The 18,079-nt window shown below is 44.4% G+C and overlaps 1 pseudogene; it reads right to left on the reverse strand.

The window, feature by feature from the left end:
* Positions 1-2,450: 2,450 nt before the first annotated feature.
* The window catches only part of LOC135540169 (cadherin-4-like), a 341,293-nt pseudogene continuing 325,664 nt past the window's right edge, over positions 2,451-18,079 (reverse strand).

The following is an 18,079-nucleotide window of genomic DNA, read 5'->3' on the forward strand; positions in this document are numbered from 1 at the left end:
AGAGTTGGGTCTGAGTGAACCTGGGTCAACCCCCCCTTTTAAACAACCCTTTTTTAAAGAATATAATATAACATCCCTCTGTAGGTTCTGCTCTGTCCATCCTCTCAGGTCTCTGAAGTACCCATATACAGTAGCTCTGATCTTTTCACTGTAGGCTGCATCCTTTTAGCCCATATCTCTCCCCCCTTTCTCTCCCCACTCTCTGGGTGTCTTATTAAAGGCGCTCTATATAATGAGATTTAGGTCCTGGGGATTAATGGTGTGGCTAATTGATAGACACAGCTGGGGAGGATTAAAACCCTTCCATTCCCCCGCCGCTTTTTGGGGCCTAATTGAAATCACAGGGATGGACACAAATATACGTTGTTACCCTGCAGAGTATTCCTTCCACTCTTTGCTTTGCAATGTACAGAATGCTAGAACTGTGAGGGAGAAGGGCCCTTGACGTTCACATTAAAACACTGAGGTCATCACCTTCAGTTAATCAATCAACTTCAAGGAAAAGGTCGTCACTGTGTCTATTCCTTCTCCTTGCCCTCCAACACAGAGAAAAGATTGAGGTCTGGATTCCATCCATATCGCGGGAGATCCTTGCTAAGATGTTAAGGTAATTCCCGATTGATCAGTCATATGTAGTTAACGGATTTACTAACGGAGGAAGCTATTTCTGATTTCGTACTTCTGGCAGAAGCAATCAGGCCTCAATGTTACGGCATGGGTAGGGTTCAGGCTTAAAATTAATGCCGATGCAGAGCTCAAGAAGGTTAGAGTGAAGCCCACTGATGGTTGAACATGAACTAGGTAGTAGTGAGTAAGTTGCAACATTTTTAAAACATGTCTCATTTATTTTCTTAAGCACATATCCAGTATCTAGATGAATGAAGAAAATGATTCAGATACACTTAATAATAGAACAACTATCAGCAGACATGGCTGTTTACCCCTTTCACAGTCCCAAGTCCAGAGGCAGACAGAAAGGCGTTCGTCAAAGACACAAGAGAAGAGGGAGGGCTGCATTTGACTTGTAAAAAAACAGGATTATAACAAAGCTGTCTTCATTCTTAAAAAACAACCCCCACAAAAAATAAAAAAATAGAAAACTGAAACTGAAACAATCTTACAGCATCTTGACAAAGTTGAGAAAAGAAACACACACACACATTGAAAATAGCTGTTCCAAAACGTCTTTCAGCCTATTGAAGAGCTAGCTAGAGCAGCAACTTTTTTTGAAATGAATACTTCAAAAATAGGTATCGTACAGCATGTTCTTTTTTGAATGTCTTTTTACAGAGTATATTCACATTCTCACCACATAAGAATAAGTGCGTTAAGTAAAACATAAAAAATAAAATAATTCATGCATCTCTCAATAGTTTTGTTGACCTAAAAATGGGAATGTTCAAGGCCAGAAAAATCCTTCTAATGCTTCTTTATCAGTGCATTCTTTCCAAGCCATTTCAAGTCTTACTGTGTTATACTATCTCACTATTCAGATCATGCCTACATAAGCTTTACAGTGTGGAAAGCAACACAAAACCGTACAGGGCAGGCAAGCATCTGAGCGTATAGGCTCCTGGACTCATGAGTTCACAGAGGAAAGGCAGGCATTCTCTGTTTGTTAGAAACCCCCCTCCGTTTTAAAAACAGACACACATACACACATCCAATGTCAGTGTTGTGTTGACCGGATGATGGTTGGGTAAGTCTTCGATCAGCCCAGTGATGTATCAGGTATCACTGACAGAGGGTTGCTTTAGTAATATTTCTCCAAAACGCTCCAAAAGGAGTATAACTGATCTTAACCTACAGCCAGCCCTCGTTGTGTGGTTCTCTCGTCTGTGTTGCTGCTGGGTACAGCAGTTCTTGTGACATCAGAGAGCAGAGGAGAGGGACTCATGTGAAGGTTTGGGGGGGGCGGAGGTTACAAGGGACTGTGCCGCTCGAAACTTCTCCAATGGCAACCAACCCTGAGATAGCAGGAGTCCGATACAAAACACACCACAAAAGGCACTTTATAAAAGGACAGTGCTTCTGTTCTAAGGAAATTCAAGTTGAGAGAGAGAAAGAGTGTCTTTCTGTACATTGTGTTCAGCGTTAAACCAAAAGGAGATGAGTTTTTCATGTTCCTTTTCATCATCCAAGCCAAACGAGCGTCAGCACTCCTGTCTCTCAGAAGTGTCTCGCATCCCCAGATAGTTCGACGTCCAGTAGAGTGAGAAACAAAACACACTAAAAACTTGCCACTAAAAAAGCCAGAATAGAGTAGCAGCAGAACCTGGTGAGGTCACAGGCCGTCTTCTAGAACACTCTCTTAGGTTACGTCCTCTCCTCACTGGTCTACTATGGGAATATCTCATGTGGTACTGCTTGGGCCCTGCCTGTGGTTTCGAGGGGCATCTGACCCCAATCCCTACCCCCGGACCCCCTCCGTACCCACCCACACCCCTCTCTCAGTCGTCCTCTCCCCCGCCGTAGAGGTCTGCCAGCTTCTTGAAGCGGGGGCCCCAGTCGTTGAGGTAGTCGTAGTCCTGGTCTCCTGAGCTAGAGGAGTTGAGGGAGCTGACAGAGCCGGCCGTGGAGCCACTGCCCTCATAGTCAAACACCAGCAGGGAGTCATAGGGCGGAGCTGTGGGGTCGTTGTCCGCTGCCCTCAGACCCTGAGAGAGAGAGAGAGGCTTAGTTAACACTGAGGAGAGAAAGGCAATAGTGATTATACTGATGGCATGCTTGTTGCTAAGTTTGGTATGAACTGTGGTGCTACTGTGATTGTTATGAACTGTGGTGCTACTGAGATTGTTAAGAACTGTGGTGTTACTGTGGTTGTTATGAACTGTGGTGCTACTGTGATTGTTATGAACTGTGGTGTTGGTGTTTGTTAATGAACTGTGGTGCTACTGTGATTGTTATGAACTGTGGTGCTACTGAGATTGTTAAGAACTGTGGTGTTACTGTGGTTGTTATGAACTGTGGTGCTACTGTGATTGTTATGAACTGTGGTGTTACTGTGAATGTTATGAACTGTGCTGTTACTGTGCTTGTTATGAACTGTGTTGTTATGAACTGTGCTGTTATGAACTATGCTGTTACTGTGCTTGTTATGAACTGTGCTGTTATGAACTATGCTGTTACTGTGATTGCTCCTTGGTATAGAAACTCAAACTTTAGAACACTTAAATTGTATTTTGAGATAAATTACTTCTGATGTCTAATAGTTAACATACGTCGTTTATGAAGTCTCCGATGTCTCCAGGGTGGGGCAGGCTGGGTCTGACGGGGTACTGGGACTCAGCGATGATGGGCCTCTCGTCCACCCTGCGCACCCCCACTGGTTTACTGATTATGTGCTCCACAGACTCAGGCTGCTGCAGCTGGCTCAGGTCATAGTCCTGCAACACAGAGCAAGGAAGGATACTCAGTGGGACTGTAAGAATGACCGAGGAAGTGTCTGAGTGCAATCACAGTTATTAAATATGCCATCTTCATCATCATCATCGTTGTCATCGTCATCATCATCACCGCCATCATCTCTATGGCTGTGTTGTTAGATGAAGCCTTGCTCTGCATGTGTAATGTGTATAACACTGACCTGGTCCTCCTCTCCTCCTCCCTCCTCGTCGTACTTCAGAATGTTGTCTCTGACGTCGTCCTCTGGGTCGATCAGCAGGGGCTTGGCCTGACGCTCCTTCTCCCTGCGCTTCATCCACATCACAAACACTAGCACCAGGACTGCAACATATAACACACACCACAATACAACACAGACAGAGGAGTGAACAGGGATACATCAGAGGTGGTGTGTGTAATATACATGATGCCCATGTAATGTACATGATATACAGTACCTAGTAGTATGATTATACAGACAATGACTCCTACAGCACAGGTGTGTGTGTGTGTGTGCGTGTGTGTGTTTATAAGTGTGTATTATACTCACTAAGCAGTATGATGATACAGATGAGTATGGCTATGATGGCTCCGGTCCCCAGTCCGGCAGCAGCCACAGCTCCGGTGGCAGTACAGTCTCCGTTGTCATCACACGGACACACCTTGACCTTTATAATGGACCTGTTAGAGAGGGGCGGGTTACCGGAGTCCGACACGATGATGGGAACATCATACACCTCTGCATCCAGGTAGGGAATCCTCAGTCTCAACTGGGCATAGTCACCTGCACATAGTCGCACAGACACAATGTCCAGTCACTGCTAGAAGCATATAGCAGTGGTGTAGAAATAAACAGTTGACACCTCCAGAGTTTTACTGTAGTCATCTGTGGCCATGTGAGCAGTACTGGCAGAGATACAGTACATGCAAATACATACAGAATAATACACAGGTAGTCACTGTAGCGAAATAAACATGCAGGCAGGCACACATCTGCAGCACAATATCTCCAATCATATTTCCAATTAAAACAACCGTATATTTCCAACAAAATACTTCCAACTAAAACAACAGTATCGGTCTGCCAACAGAAAGGGGGTTATACATTAACATGCACAGATGACATCTTGTCTATCAGGGCAGGGAGATGAATGGATGTGATCTGTCACAAAGCACACAAGTCATATGTCAACATGAGACAGAGCCATTTACTCTCTAGGAGAATAGTGACATATAAGAGCTCCTTTATACCACAGGCCATCAGCCTGAGACCACGCCATGTCATCTGTCACACAGAAGCAAACACACAGGGAGCCAGCATCCACACACACACATCAGACAAGATTTAGAGAATATAAATCAACAGCATTTACATGTGAACATTTCAGTCATTTAGCAGATGCTCTTTTCGAGAGTGACTTACAGTTAGTGCATTCATCTTAAGATAGATAGGTGGAACAACCACATATGATGAGGCTCCCGAGTGTCACAGTGGTCTAAGGCACTGCATCTCAGTGCTAGAGGCGTCACTACAGACACCCTGGTTCGATTTCAGGCTGTATCACAACATGCCTTGATTGGGAGTCTCAAAGGGCGGCGCACAATTAGCCCAGCATGGTCCGGGTTTGGCCGGTGTAGGCTGTCATTGTAAGCAAGAATTTGTTCTTAACTGACTTGCCTAGTTAAATAAAGGTTTGAAAAAATGACACTACCGTTCAAAGTTTGGGGTCACTTAGAAATGTCCTTGTTTTTGAAAGAAAAGCTACATTTTTTGTCCATTAAAATAACATCAAATTGATCAGAAATACAGTGCAGACATTGTTAATGTTGTGACTGACTATTGTAGCTGGAAAGGGATGATTTTTTTATGGAATATCTACATAGTCGTACAGAGGCCCATTATCAGCAACCATCACTCCTGTGCACCAATGGCATGTTGTGTTAGCTAATCCAAGTTTATCATTTTAAAAGGCTAATTGATCATTAGAAAACCCTTTTGTAATTATGTTAGCCCAGATGAAAACTGTCGTTCTGATTAAAGAAGCAATACAACTGGACTTCTTTAGACCATGTCTTACCGCTGATCCGGGAGATGGTCCAGTTGCGTCGGATGCTGGGGGGTAGGAGGGCAGCTCAAACACAAAGGGCCCCACATGGGGGTCAGCGTCGGCATCGGAGGCTGTGATGTTGACCTTGGAGCGGGGATTGGCGCGTTCACACAACTGGGCCTCCTTGGGCATCATCACCGGAGCATTGTCATTCACATCTATCAGATGGATCTGCAGAGTACCTGTTCCACTGGCCGGGGGAGAACCTGACAGGGGGGTGCGAGGGGAGAGAGAGAGGGGGGAGAGATGGCAGGAGATAAGGAAGAAGGGGAGAAAGGAAGAGAGAGACAAACATAATCAATTTGAGGACGACAGAAAGTTCATGCATATACACAGCACAGCTGCAGGAAGTAAGGGTGCCCACCCCAAAACATCTTCCCGCTGCCATATAATATACAGTGTCTAAAAATCACTTGAGGTCAATTGAATTTCATTGAATTTCAGAAATAGAATGAAAATAGAAGAGAGCAAAGGGACAGAGGGAGGGGAGATGAGGAAGAAACAGAGAAAGAGAAAAACGAGGGAGCTGAGAGAATATTGAGAGAGGGTTTGAGAGTGATGGAAGAATACAGCATGCATTTGTTCTAAAAGCTCCCAGTGATGACAGCCATAATAAATGAAACCGCACATAAATATTTCACTCTGCGTGAGTCTGGAGCTCAGCACTCTCAGAGGACACATGAAACGACTCTACTGGAAAGCACCACATATCTCCCTTACACAGGGGCTGTTGTTAAAATGCACTGAGGCAAAACACACCCTAACCTAAAATATACTATGACAACAAACACACCATAATCTACAATATACTGTGACAACATACACACCCTAACCTACAGTCTATGAGAAAAGACTACTATAACTTTGTATAGCCAACTGATTATCATGGAGTATTTAAGCAATAAGGCCCGTGTTGTGTTGTGCCTAAGAAGAGCCCTTAGCCGCAGTATATTGACCATATATCACAAACCCCTGAAGTGCCGTATTACTATTATAAACTGTTTACCACCGTAATTAGAGCAGTAAAATAAATGTGGTATACAGTCTGATATACCATGGCTGTCAGCCAATCAGCATTCAGGGCTCGAACCACCCAGTTTATAATTTCTGCTAAGTAACTGATGCTGCTCTGTCTGTATGAATGGAGTTCACCCAAGCTCATCACACTGAGGAGATCCATCTCTGTTTTCTATTACAAAGTAAAGCAGTGCATGAGCTACAGATACTTTATGTAAAGGTCTATTGCCTCAGCACAGTAGAGTACACCATTGACTGCTTGTCTGTTGTGATTGGTTCGGTGCTTTGTTGAGCTCCTTCCTTAGTGGAGCAGAATGAATAAAAGCAAAATTAAATTAAAGTAGAGTATATCCCCATGTAGACTGGTGTCTGGAATCAATAGGCAATCAACATCTTGTTTGCCTAAATTCTGTGCACTCGAGGGCAGCACACCTCATTCCCGCAAACCAATCTTTAATATCTCTGTGGTACAACACCACCTGTGCCCTCTCTCTCAAACACAGAGAGTAAGCACCTCTATTTGTAATGGGGCGATTGGTTTTAGAGTACTTCACCGAACACTACAGCAGCTTCGACAGCACTCACCTGTGGCACATTTAGACAGATATTTCACTTCTCTCCACAGTACACAAGGGATGCATTTAGCTGGCAACATACACACTGATGCGGTAAGCACGCACATGTACACACAGGAGGACAGACAGACAGACAGACAGACAGACAGACAGACAGACAGACAGACAGACAGACACACACACACACACACACACACACCACACACAGAATTACCACATGCACACACACTCACTTACCAGACTTACCATTGTCGCCAGCCAGGAAGGTGGCCTCATAGATGTTGTTCCTGACGTACATAGACTCCCTGTCCAGCACAGCCATGGTGGTGATCTGACCATTGGTCCTGTTGATCCTCAGCCAGTTAGCGGGGTCAGACAGCTTGGAGTACCTGCAGACACAGTAGAAACTATTACAACATATATAATCCGATAGTGATAATGCCTTAATATATCCTTCAGTACAAAATAGAAGTAGAATTGGCAAACACCCTGTATCTAATCTTAACTTTTCCTGTAGTCCACAATCAGCTCCTTTGTCTTGCTCACATTGAGGGAGAGGTTGTTGTCCTGGCACCACACTGCCAGTTCTCTGATCTCCTCTCTATAGACCATCTCATCCTTGTCGGTGATCAGACCTACCACTGTTGTGTTGTCAGCAAACTTAATGATGATGTTGAGTCGTGTTTGGCCACACAGTCGTGGGTGAACAGGGAATACAGGAGGGGACTAAGTACACATCCCTGAGGAGCCCCAGTGTTAAGGATCAGCGTGGCAGACGTGTTGTTGCCTACTCTTACCACCTGGTGGCGGCCCGTCAGGAAGTCCAGGATCCAGTTGCAGACGGAGGTGTTAAGTTCCAGAGTCCTTAGCTTAGTGATGAACTTCGTGGGCACTATGGTGTTGAACACTGAGCTGTAGTCGATGAACAGCATTCTCACATAGGTGTTCCTTTGTCCATGTGAGAAAGGGAGGTGTGGAGTGCGATTGAGATTGCGTCATCAGGAAGCAGTATGGTATTCTTGCAGCTTGGTTGACAGCTAACAACAAATTAATAGCAATTTGCACAAACTAATGAGTATGTAAGTGGAAATATTAATTAGAGGTACATGAGCTTACTTTCATGCAGGTAACACTGCCACATGAATTCAAAAGTATAGGTCTATATTTGTCTCCATAAATCAATGTAAATCAATGTGATTACTCCGTTAAAAGGCGTTAGTCACAGTGTGGAGAGATGGAAAGATACATTACATGACAAAAGTATGTGGACAGCCGCTCGACGGACAGCTCATTCCAAAAGCATGGGCATTAACTGGAGTTGGCCTCCCCTTTGCTGCTATACGAGCCTTTCCACTAGATGTTGAAACATTGCTGCGGGGACTTGCTTCCATTCAGTCACAAGACCATTACTGAGGATGGGCACTGATGTTGGGTGATTAGGCCTGGCTCGCAGTCGGTGTTCCAATTCATCCCAAAGGTGTTCGATGGGGTTGAGGTCAGAGCTGTGTGCAGGCCAGTCAAGTTCTTCCACACCGATCTCGACACACCATTTCTGTATGGACCTAGCTTTGTGATGTGGGGAATTGTCATGCTGAAACAGGAAATGGACTTCCTCACACTATTGGCACAAAGTTGGACGCACAATCGTCTGGAATGTCATTGAATGCTGTAGCGTTAAGATTTCCTTAGACCATTATTACTCATCCACCAAACTTTACAGTTGTCACTATGCATTCGGGCAGGTAGCGTTCTCCTGGCATTCGCCAAACCCAGATTCGTCCGTCTGACTGCCAGATGGTGAAGCGTGATTCATCAGTACAGATAACGTGTTTCCACTGCTCGAGATTCCAATGGTGGCAAGCTTTAACCTCTTGAACCTCTGGGGGCAGTATTTCATTTTTGGATGAAAAACGTTCCCGTTTTAAACAAGATATTTTGTCACAAAATATGCTTGACTATGCATATAATTGACAGCTTTGGAAAGAAAACACTCTGACGTTTCCAAAACTGCAAAGATATTTTCTGTGAGTGCCACAGAACTAATGCTACAGGCGAAACCAAGATGAAATTTCATACAGGAAGTGAGCCAGATTTTGGAGGCGCTGTGTTCCAATGTCTCCTTATATGGCTGTGAATGCGCAAGGAATAAGCCTGCACTTTCTGCCGTTTCCCCAAGGTGTTTGCAGCATTGTGACGAATTTGTAGGCATATCATTGGAAAATTGACCATAAGAGACTACATTTACCAGGTGTCCGCTCGGTGTCCTCCGTCAAAACTATTGCGTAATCTCCAGGTGCGTGCATTTTTCCATTTTGAAGAGAGAAGCCAAACTGCAACGAGTGATTTATCATCGAATAGATATGTGAAAAACACCTTGAGGATTGATTCTAAACAACCTTTGCCATGTTTCTGTCGATATTATGGAGTTAATTTGGAAAAAAGTTTGCGTTGTAATGACAGAATTTTCTTTTTTTTTTCTTAGCCAAACGTGATGAACAAAACGGAGCGATTTCTCCTACACAAATAATCTTTTTGGAAAAACTGAACATTTGCTATCTAACTGAGTGTCTCCTCATTGAAAACGTCTGAAGTTCTTCAAAGGTAAATGATTTTATTTGAATGCTTTTCTTGTTTTTGTGAAAATGTTGCCTGCTGAATGCTAGGCTTAATGCTATGCTAGCTATCAATACTCTTACACAAATGCTTGTGTAGCTATGGTTGAAAAGCATTTTTTGAAAATCTGAGTTGACAGTGTTGTTAACAAAAGGCTAAGCTTGTGAGCCAATATATTTATTTCATGTCATTTGTGATTTTCATGAATAGTTAACGTTGCGTTATGGTAATGAGCGTGAGGCTATAATTACGCTCCCAGATACGGGATTGCTCGTCGCAACAGTTTAAACCACTCCAGCCGATGCTTGGCACTGCCCATGGTAATCTTAGGCTTGTGTGCGGCTGCTCAACCATGGAAACCCATTTCATGAATCTCCCAACTAACAGTTTTTGTGTTGACATTGCTTCCAGAGGCAGTTTGGAACTCGGTAGTAAGTGTTGCAACCAAGGACAGACGATTTTTACATTTCAGCACTTGGGGGTCCCGTTCTATGAGCTTCTGTGGCCTCTCACTTCACAATAACAGCACTTACAGTTGACCGGGGCAGCTCTAGCAGGGCAGGAATTTGGTGGCATCCTACAGTATGACAGTGCCACGTTGAAAGTCAGTAAGGCCATTCTACTGCCATTGTTTGTCTATGGAGATTGCATGGCGGTGTGCTACTTTTTATACACCTGTCAGCAACGGGTTTTTCTGAAATAGCCGAATCCACTAATTTGATGGAGTCTCCACATACTTTGTAAATATAGTGCAAATATAGAGACAGAGGTATAGAGAGATCAGATGCCTGGTGGGAGGAAGTTTGATGATGCTGCTGATGATTATGATGAGTCTAATTAGAGAACACGCTGGAAGATGACACAGGTTAGCGAGTGCCAACGAGATGTCTGGGAGATTATGGCAGCTAGGCAACTAAATCTATCTCTCGCTAATGAAACACACTCTGCCACATTTAGACTCCTGCAACCATGGAAATCCTGCACTCCAAGGGATGGAGGGAGGTAAAGACAGATACATACATACCAACTTTTCAATTTGGTGTTCCTTTAGGATATTAGGATTAGGATATCAACAACAGAATAGACGGCAAAATAACAGGAACTTGAGAGTTAGTAGAGAGAGTCATGACAACAGACTTGGATGTCAGTTTGGATTTGGTGTCCCTTGATAGGTGAAACAGAGGTCTCTAGTTGGCATGAGAGGCCCTGTCATCTCTTCCCATGCCACGGTGGCACCCCAGGGGTACCCAAGCCTCTCTCTGACACCCAGCACCCAGCTGGCAGAGGCTGGCACAGGGAGAAGGACACACAGCTGGTGAGGGAGATATATGATCCATCCACGCATGCCACTACTTCCCTCTAGTCTGAAAGTGAAATCAGCTGGCAAATCAGACCCTGTCCAACTCTTTCTTCTCCTCTCTACTCTCCTCTTCCTTCCCGTCTAGATGAGCGAGAACGAAGGGAGGAGGAGTCATGGGGCAGGAGAAAGGAAGGAGGAGGCTCTTCTGGTGCACACACACTGTAGATCCTCACATCATCTGTCGGGAAAGGTCACTAAAGTCAATCAACCAGTGGAGATTAGGCTGTCCAAACATGAACTGCCTATCTGCTGCCACGACATCTCTGGAGAAGACAGGAGCGCTGACCTCTCATCAATAAAGGAGAAAGAAAGAGACTGAGAAAGTGAAAGGATTGAGTTAGAGAGAGAGGGAGGTGAGAGAAAAAGAGCAGTTCTGTGGCTCTAAGAAGACAAAATAACAGTGAAAGAGTAAGTTTGCACGAGGGAGTCCATTTATGAGAAGAACTGGTGTTTTTAGAGTTTATTTGTTTGCCTGCACCGCATCAATTCTCTAACATTTCCAGATTGCCTCTGTGTACTGGTGTTAGGCTGAATTTAGAGTGGAATTGATTGGTGCTGAATCTGGGGATGGAGTGGCTGGAGTTGCTCAGTGACCTTTGACCCGGTGAGTATGTGGGAGTTCTCTCCAGGGAGACCCACTGTCGATTTAGAGACAGCACCATGCCCCAGTGCCAAACCACTCAGGGAGTATGGCCCCGGATGCAAGCAATAGAGGGATCGATGAGGAGAGAGATGGAGAGAAACAGGGGTAGAGAAAGAAAGTGTGGCTGGACACACAGTCCAGCTCATTACGATTGAACCTTTTATCTCTTGTTGCTAGGCAACGGGAATTTATTGGACCTTGGTTTTGTGAGCGGTTCAGTTAGGGAAGGCAGTGTTTCAGCCTCACGAGAGAGCCAATCCAAGCAAAATACTATCAGCATCTAGTCTAAAACAGTGAACATTCAGTACCTGACAGATTGCTGGATGAAGAGGTCAGGGTCTTGGGCAGCAAACACTGTGAGTGTAGTGCCTGCAGGGACACCCTCCTCAAAACGGATGGACTTGGGGTTGGTGGGGAAGACAGGGGATTCGTTGACGTCCTGTACGGAGATGGTGACCCCCGCTGAAGACTGGAGAGAAGACTGGATCCCACTGGCCAGGGGGGCCTTGTTAGAGACTATCACAGTCAGCATGAAGGCCCTGTTCTGCTCATAGTCCACCGGCTGGAGGGAGAGAAGGGTGGGGGAGTAAGATATGTAGGGAGGGAGGTTGAGAACGAGAGAAGGCAAAGTTTAAAAAAATAACAACTCAAATACACCCATATCAATATGGAACCAAAGCACTTGGAGTTGTTTATGTAAAACAGTAAATGAGTCCCCTACCTTGACCACAGTGACCATGCCGTCGTTGTTGACAGGGTTGGTGCGGATGAGGAAGTGACCCTGGGGGTCTCCGCTGGCGATGCGGTACTGGGCAGCCCAGTTAGGGCTGTGGGGCTGATCCCTGTCAATCACTGTCAGGTTGGCCACCACCACATTCACACTGTTCTCTGGGACCTCCCCCGAAAACTACAGACAGAGAGAGGGTGTGAGGGAGGGAGGGAGTAAGTGAGATATTTATATGAATTTGGATAATAGACACACTGTTTTCATTACAGCCATTCTGTACCTTATACTGCTGAATGTCCGTGTGAAAATATTTATTTAAACCAATGGAATATTCAATTAAGTGTTTATACATTTACATTTAATTCTGCACATTTACCAATTAAGCAGTTAAATAAGTAATGCAATTAAATAGATTGCATGGACCATCTTTGGGTAACGATCTTCATTATATTCCATTCTAAAACTATTCAGTCTCACTAAATGATAGAGGAAACTCAGCAGAAACAGCATACACAAAAACCTACTGTACAGGAATCTAGCCCAACTAACATTGCAAAGTTACATTCTTCAGCAGTCTCTTTATTAATCAAGAAACACAAACACTCAACACATACTGTACACACACACACACACAGCTGTCATTGTCAGACAATAATCTGTGTTTCCTCTTGTGATGCGTTAACTGGTTTATGGTGTGTGACTGCCAGCTGCTGTTCCATCTAATGACTTCATCGTAACGCTGTGGCTGCATCCAACCCCCCCCACTTCCTCCTCCTTGCCCCCTGTCCCCCGCAGCATCGCCACGCCGCTAAGCACATAAAAAAATGTAATATGCACATTATCTGTGGTGTGTGGGCTCCTCTATTTCATTTTCATCTCGAGCTTCAACACAGACAGGAAAAACACTTTCCAAGCTTGTCTGACAACATTGGGAGAGAGAAGGGAAGAGCCAGATTGACATGTGGTATTAAAAACCTTATGCAACTGTTCTAACTGGATAATGCGCTCTGGGTAGATGTCCTCACCCTTGAATGTAACAGGTGGTATGTCTGATAACCTGTGTAGGGGGCAGTATTTTGATGTTTGGATGAAAAACGTACCCAAATAAAACTGCCTATTTCTCAGGCTCAGGCTCAGAATCTAGAATATGCATATCATTGTCAGATTAGGATAGAAAACATTCTAAAGTTTCCAAAACTGTCAAAATATTGTCTGTGAGTATAACAGATGTGTGAACAGTCTTTAGACATAGTTTCAGGCTTTTGTTTAGAAAAATGAGCGAGCAGCAGCATTTTGTATGCGCAACAGCTTGGAGCAGCCATTTTCTCTCTCTCTCTCCTATTGAAGAAGCTACATTCCCAGTTGATATATTATTGATTATATATTGTAAAAACAACTTGAGGATAGATTATAAAACAACGTTTGAAATGTTTCTATGAACATTACGGAAACTATTTGGAATTTTGGTCTGCGATGTCGTGACTGCTCGAGCCTGTTTATTTCTGAGCATAACGCGCCAACCAAATGGAGGTATTTTGGATATAAAATAATCTTTATGGAACAAAAGGAACATTTATTGTGTAACTGGGAGTCTCGTGAGTGCAAACATCTGAAGATCATCAAAGGTAAGCAATTTAATTTATTACTTTTCTGACTTTCGTGACTTTAAAAACTCTAAAAACACTTGGCTGCTAGCTGTTTGTAATATTTGTCCTACTGAGAGAGATGTGCTTACATAAACGCTTGGTATGCTTTATCCAAAAAGCTTTATTGAAATCTGACACGCTAGGTGGTTTAACAACAAGCTAAGCTGTATTTTGCTATATTGTACTTGTGATTTCATGAAAATTAAATATTTTTTGTGATTTCATTTGAATTTGGCGCTCTGCAATTCAGCGGTGGTTGACAAAAATGATCCCGCTAACGGGATGGGTGCATCAAGAAGTCTGATAAGCAGCCAGAGACAAACAGATCCAGAAGGGAACCTCCAGTGGTTACTAGTTACTGGAGCTCCCAACATGGGCGCATAAAGGCAAGAGGATAAAAGTGCATAGTTTAATCAGAATGCTTTAGTAAACTCCAATTCAGGTTGAATTGGAATGGAATCCATCTAGTTCAAAATTGAATAGACCCCAACCACTGAACTGCTTTTAACCACAAAGTTGGACACTGAATTGAGTTCTGAATAAGAACTGAATAATATAAGAATTGAGCCTGGAAAAAGAGAGCACTGCTGTTTCAGAGTGTAGTACTGCAGTAGTACTGCATTATGTTTCCCCTTTCTCACAAGAGGATCAGCAACTCAACATGAATCTATGGGCTCTTTTAATGTTCTCAATAGAAGCATAGTATTGGTTGAAAACAACAACAGGAACAAAAAGGCAATAATGTTAGCAAGAATTGTGAATAAAAATGCCCTTAAAAACATCTCTTGAAATTCTTCTCTCTGAGTAGAATGGTGCACAGCTAAATGTGTTTTAATGGTTAGTATATCCTCCTTGTGATGGTAAAGGAGCCCGAGGCATTGGCAGCACCAACACACTTAATTTCTGTTTTCCACGTCACACAAGTGCCACATGCAGTGGTACGTCTACTATCACTGATAGACAAACTTAGTGTAGTGCCAACAATCATGCCACTAACTGTCCTTCAGTAATACGTTTCAGTAAAACTAGTCTGTTAGACACAGACGTTCTACAGGTAAACCAGGAATAGCATGAAATCAAGGCATACTGGAATCTATCTGGCTGAGATTTGAACATACAAACCTACAGACCACAGCTCCAAACACTCACCATTATGGATGTGAATTGAAAATGTCGACAGGATTATAGAGTTTAGTTTGAGTGTAATGCACTTGATTAGATCACACCACCATAACACTAGAAGAGAGAGATTATACAGTCGCTGAATGCAGCCTAATGAGTTGTGGCAAGTACCATTGTCTTTTTGTTTTTCACACAATGATGAACATCACACTCATATTCATGCCCATGTTCTGAAATGAATAAAACATTTGTCTTTTTTCAAATTAGAAGCAATATATCTGCTTGGTTTATGCCCCCGCAAGCAATTTTACTTAATTAGTATGCTTATGTTTTCTCTCCATCTCCACATGAGAGATGCACATTCTTTCCAGTGTCTGTCATACACAAATAATTACTGAACTGCTCCAAGTGGAGTTTGCTGTGTGGGAAGAGAAGAAAAGGGGTTGACAAACAAAACAACAGAGAATCTTCTAGGAAAATGGAGTGTGTTTGTTTCTGTCTGTGTATGTGTGTGCCACGGGTAAAGCTGTGTGTGTGTCATACACAGCAGTAAGACAGTAAGACAGCTGTCTCTATGACTAACATGTCCTCTCCTGTCCCACTCCTATTCTCTGCCTCCCTCTCCCGTCCTCTGCAGTCTGCACCAACAACCACTGTCCCTCCACAACAGAGGCCCATCCATCTGTTACTGTTGGAACACACAATTTGACACTTGTGTTCCAAACCATGTGTTCTAAACCATGTGGCCAAAGTTTTTCTTTCTCCTTCTTTGTCATCCTGGTTTGTTTGCTATTATAATGTGTTATCTCTCTTGCAATGCCACGTGGTTCTAAACACTGTGAGGCAGTGAGGATTCTCAACACTCTCTCTCCACCCAACACCATGTCTGATACACCAGGGGCCCTACAACAGCAGACAGAGGCTGAGTTGTGGAGAGAGTAGAGACAGTGTGGAGTGGAGAGGAGTATGGCAAGGCAGTGTATGTGTGTGTGCCTGTGGAAGTTTGAGTGTTCCCCTGTGAGAGGGGAGTGAGAGAGACAGGACAGAGTGGTTCGAGGCGAGGCGTTGTTCAGTGGGCTAGTCTGTGACAGCTGGGGCCTCTTATCAGAGCATCCGGCTGGAACTATGCTGCTGCCTGCCTGGCACACTCCTCTCTCTGCAGATGGATGGACACACAGACAGAAAGAGGAGAGAGAGAGAGGGAGAAAGAGAGAGAAAGAGAAACCAACGAAGGGAGAGACAGACTACTCCTCCCTTTTGATGCACGCATACATGCATGCGCAGACTCGCACACACACACACAAACACACACGCACAGGCACACGCACACAATACGGAAGACAGGCTGCCTCCAGTGCGGATGTGTATGGGACTCGGGCCAGACGCCTGCAGGCAAACCATGGTCACCAGAAGAGCGAGGGCTCCTACCATCACCAAATAGAATGCCTATGATCATTCTCTATCCCCTCTCCCTTTCTGTCCCTCCATGTTGCTCCGTACCACTCCCCCTTTACTTCAGTAGCTCCCTCTTTCTCTCTTTCCCTTTGGCCCCTTTCTTCTACCTATTTTTAGACCTGTTTTTCTTTGCCTACTGTTTATCTTTCCACATGTCTCTGTCCCTCTCATCTGTACAGCTCTCTACCCTCCTGTCAAAGAGCCATGACCTTTTGTTCTCTAAGATAGCATCAGACACATGGACTGCATCTACAGCAGAGTTGGGGCACTGCCCTGTTGAATATCCATCAGCTGATGTTATCCTGTCATGAAGACAAATGTGTGGCCCTACAGTAGAGGTCAGTCCTGGGGTGGACAGGAGACTCACCGTCCTGGCGGTCAGCTCGGGAGGATTGTCGTTGATGTCGGTCACAGAGATGAGGGCGGTGGCCGTGTTGGACAGGCCAAAGTTCAGGTTCCCCTCCATGTCTGTGGCCTGGACGATGATGATGTACTGGGACACCTTCTGGAAAGACACATCAGATCAAGTGGGTGAATGAATGAATAATCGTTCAGAGTATGTGGGGGCGGTAACTGCACTGTCACACCCCCTCATCTAACATAAAAGCATATATTCACACTAACACTTTGCACCCTAGAAGAGGAGTATCACATTTGCAGCTCTGACACAGCACCCCTGCCAGCATTAATAGCTCTGAGCCTGACACACACACACACACACACACACACACACACACACACACACACACACACACACACACACACACACACACACACACACACACACACACACACACACACACACAGGAGAGTGAAGGCTTAGAAAGTGAGGGAGCTATGAGCGAGAGTGAAAGGCTCATCCATTACGGCCTACAAGCCTTACTTTCAACTCTCTGAGCAGCTCTGATCATCACTCATTCTAATGGAGGTGCCGGCACTTTAAGAAGAACAACTGTGCTGCAAATATTATAGAGAGTGAATGAACATTATTTAGCCCAGTTAGAGAGAATAGCTAGAGGCGGTGCTTTGAAAGAACAGTCAATCATGACGTCTGACAGTAGAGAAGACACAGCACACTGAGTCACTGTTCTCTCCTCTCTATTTTGTCATTCTCTGTCACACACACACACATGCACACGCACACGCACACGCACACACACACATACACACACTCAAAAACAAAACTCATTCATACTTTTCCGCTGTCCATGGTGCTGAAGGTTCACTGTCTATCAGTGCAGCGATAGTGTCTCCCTCTCTAGCTCTCTAGTCTCCCCTGTTCTCTCCCTGTAAGCCTTTCAGAGACACCGCTCCTCTCTGCTCTCATTAATCCATCTGGCTAAACCCCCTATGGTGCTGGTGTGGAGACTGGACGTCAAGGACAGGTCAGTCAATGTGAAGAGGAGAGGAGAGGGAAGCCCATCCTAGC

Source organism: Oncorhynchus masou, chromosome 5 (assembly GCF_036934945.1).
Source record: "Oncorhynchus masou masou isolate Uvic2021 chromosome 5, UVic_Omas_1.1, whole genome shotgun sequence".
NCBI classification, from domain to species: Eukaryota; Metazoa; Chordata; class Actinopteri; order Salmoniformes; family Salmonidae; genus Oncorhynchus; species Oncorhynchus masou.